A 3,580-nucleotide genomic window follows, 5' to 3' on the forward strand; every position below is an offset into this window, starting at 1 on the left:
TATTTGTCTGATTCTCATACATGTGTAGCCTGCAACAACGATTAGGACATCCACCCCAACTTCTGAATTCGTCTGCGTTGACCGCACCAAAGGTGCACGCCTTGGTGCTCACCAAAATCCGACTTCCGACTTCTTCTGCTATGCGGGGTCTTTGAGGTTGGCGCAGTGCGCACAACCAGGGGAGTCAACCCACCGAATGCAACACCTCCCCTATATAAGCTATTTGTCTGATTCTCATACATGCGTAGACTGCAGCAATGATTAGGACATCCACCCCAACTTTTGACTTCTTAAACAAGACAGGGTCTTTGAAGTTGGTGCAGTGCACACAACCAGGGGAGTCGACCCATCAAACGCAACACCTCCCCTATATAAAGCTATTTGTCCGATTCTCATACGTGTAGTCTGCAGCAGCGATTAGGACATCGACCCCAACTTCCGAATTCGTTTGCATTGACCGCACCAAAGGTGCACGCCTTGGTGTGCACCCTGGAGTGCACTTTGGTGCTCACCTCGGTGCACACTTTGGTGTGCACCTCGGTGTGCACCAAAGGTGCGCACCTTGGAGCGCACCAAAGGTGTACACTTTGGAGCGCACCACATAGGGTCTTTGAGAGGTTGGCGCAGTGCGCACACCAAGGTGGGTGTTGAGGTGCGTGCCGAGGTGGGTGGGTGCTAGGGTGCGCTCCATGGTGGGTGCCAGGGTGGGTGCGTGCTAGGGTGGATTCCAAAGAGGGTCATAGGGTGGGTGCCAAGGTGGGTTGGTGATATAGTGGGTTCAAAGGTGGGTACTAGGGTGGGTTCCAAGGTGGGTCACAAGTTGGGTGCCAGGATGCGTGGGTGTTAGGTTGGGTGCCAAGGTGGGCTCCTGCGTGGGTGGGTGCTAGGGTGGGTTTCAAGGTGGACGCGAGGGCGGGTGCCAAGGTGGGTAACAAGTTGGGTGTTAGGATGGGTGAGTGCTAGAGTGGGTGCCAAGGTGGGTGGGTGCTAAGGTGGATGCCAAGGTGGTTCACAGGGTGGGTGGGTTCTAGGGTGAGTTCCAAGGTGGGTCACAGGTTCAGTGCTAGGGTGGGTGTCAAGGCGGGTGTCGAGGTGCCTGGGTGCTAGGGTGTGGATGCCAATGTGGGTCATAGGGTGGGTACTAGGGTGGGCTGCAATGTGGGTGCCAAGGTGGGTAACATGCTCGGTGGGTTCTAAATTGGGTGCCAGGGTGGGTGTGCACCCACCTTGCCCGAGGTGGGTGCCAAGGTGCCAGTGTGGGTGGGTGCTAAGGTGGATGCCAAGGTGGGTGAGAAGGTGGGTGATAGGTTGAGTGGTAGGATGGGTGGGTGCCAAGATGGGTCACAGGGTGGGTGCAAGGGTGGGTAGGTGCTAGGGTTGGTGTCAGGGTGGGTGGGTGCTAGGTTGGGTTCCAAGGTGGGTGCGAGGGTGAGTGTCAAGGTGGGTCACAGGTTAGGTGCTAGGATGGGTGAGTGCTAGGGTGCAAAGGTGCCAGGGTGGGTGCTAGGATGGGTCGATGCTAGGGTGAGTGGCAAGGTGGGTCCACAAGTGTCAAGGTGGGTGCCGAGGTGGGTGCCAAGTCGGCGACTGCTATGGTGGATGCCAAGGTGGGTCACGGGGTGGGTGCCAAGTTGCTAGGTTGGGTTCCAAGGTGGGTGCCAACGTGGGTGCTAGGGTGCGTGGGTTAAAGGGTGTGTCACAACGTGGGTGCCAGGATGGGTGCGCACCCACACTGGCCAAGACGGGTGCGGGTGCAAGGTTGGGTTCCAAGCCCGGTCACAGGCTGGGTGCTAGGATGGGTGGGTGCCAAGGTGGGCACCAGGGTGGGTGCACCCACCCTGGCCAAGGTGGGTCACGGGGTGGGTCCTAGGGTGGGTAACGGGGTGGGTACTAAGGTGCGTGCCAAGGTGGGTCATAGGGTGGGTGCCAAGGTGGGCACCAGGGTGGGTGTGCACCAACCCTAGCCAGGGTAGGTCACGGGGTGGTTGTCGGGGTGGGCGTCAAGGAGCCAAGGTGGGTGGCAAGTAGCCAAGTTGCGTGCCAAGGTGGGTGTCGGGGTGGGTGCCAAGGATCCAAGGTGGGTGCCAAGGAACCAAGGTGGGTGTCTGGGTGGGTGCCGAGGTGGGAGCCAGGGTGGGTCCCAAGGTGAGTGCAAAGGTGGGTGCCAGGGTCAAGGTGAGTGCCAATGTGGGTTCCAAGGTGCCAGGGTCAGGGTGAGTGCCAATGTGGGTTCAAAGGTGCTAAGTTGGGTGCGAGGTTGGGTGCGAGGGTGGGTGGGTGCCAAGGTGTGCTAGGTGGAAGCCCGGGTGGGTCGGCATCCCATGGGTGTCGAGTTGGGTGCCTGATGGGTGCTTCTTGTCAAGTTTTAGTCGTCGGGACTCATTTCGAGCCTTAGAGGTCGTTTCTTGTCCGGTTGCCCTGTCTTCGACCTGGGAACCCAATTTTGGTCCTCGAGTCCCATTTTTTTTTGTCTCGCATCCCACTTTTGGCCTGTGGCCTTTTCGGGGTCGATTCTCGTTTTGGGCATCAGAGCATGTTTCTTCTCCTAAAACCCAATATTTGTTTATTAAGTCTCGGAACACATTTTTGTTCTCGTGGACCCATCATGGGTCTTGGAACGCATTTGTGGTCCTTGGGTCCCATTTTGCATCCCGAAACTTGTGTTTTGGTGCTTGATCCCTATTTTGGGTGCCCACCTTGCACCAAGTGCGCACCCGGGGCAAACCGAGCGCCTTGGTGCACCGGGGCAAGATCGAGCGTGCACCCGAGGCGCCCCGAACATGCACCAAGGTGCACTCGGCCCACATGTGAGCGCAGGTCGTTGCGCCCGAGGTGGTGTGTGGGCACCGCGTTGCAGACGGGACACTGCACGCACACGACGCCCCCTCCAGGTGCACGCACGTAGGCCGGGCCGGGTGCACACCCGACGCCCTAGCAAGGTGCGCGCACCCGGGCAGGGCTCACACTTGGCGAACGGGGCGCACTTCGCGAGGGAGGGTGTGCACCTCGACGGGGGTGGGTGGCCGGGGTGGATTCGCACGTGGGTCGCGGTTTGCTAAGTACACACTGCGACAAGCTCATAACGGGTGCGATCATACCAGCGTTAGTGCACCGGATCCCATCAGAACTCCGCAGTTAAGCGCGCTTGGGCCGGAGTAGTACTGGGATGGGTGACCTCCCGGGAAGTCCCGGTGTTGCACCCTTTTTTAGTTTTTCGCCGGGCGTCGCAATGCTATTTGAATAAACCTTTTGCCCGTTTGCGTTCTCGTCGGGGCCGGGCCGGGCCGGGGTGCGCTGCCCGCACTACCGCGCGCGCGGGGGCGACACCGAGCGCGCACCCGAGGCGCCCCGAGCACACAGGCCACGGTGCAACCCGGGCGTTGTGCGCGCACCCCGGTGCGCCCGAGGTGCTGCGCGCGCACCCAGGTGAAATCGGTGTGCACCTCGGCCAGTGCGCGCTCGGTCGAGTCGCGCACGTTGGCCAAGGTGCACGGTGATGTTTCTTACTCTAAGGTTCCGCACCAGACGCCCGGGACAGGTGAGCGAAGCTGGGCGGGGCCGGGTGCGCGGCCGGGGCAGG

General features: G+C 60.4%; 1 non-coding gene across 1 annotated transcript; it reads left to right on the forward strand.

Moving 5' to 3' along the window:
- Positions 1 to 3,084: 3,084 nt before the first annotated feature.
- LOC131866769 (5S ribosomal RNA) lies at positions 3,085 to 3,203 on the forward strand. Its single transcript, XR_009365369.1, has one exon. It is a non-coding gene; the product is annotated as a 5S ribosomal RNA (ribosomal RNA).
- The last annotated feature ends 377 nt before the right edge of the window (positions 3,204 to 3,580 follow it).

This window comes from Cryptomeria japonica, unplaced genomic scaffold (assembly GCF_030272615.1).
Source record: "Cryptomeria japonica unplaced genomic scaffold, Sugi_1.0 HiC_scaffold_154, whole genome shotgun sequence".
In the NCBI taxonomy this organism is placed as follows: domain Eukaryota; kingdom Viridiplantae; phylum Streptophyta; class Pinopsida; order Cupressales; family Cupressaceae; genus Cryptomeria; species Cryptomeria japonica.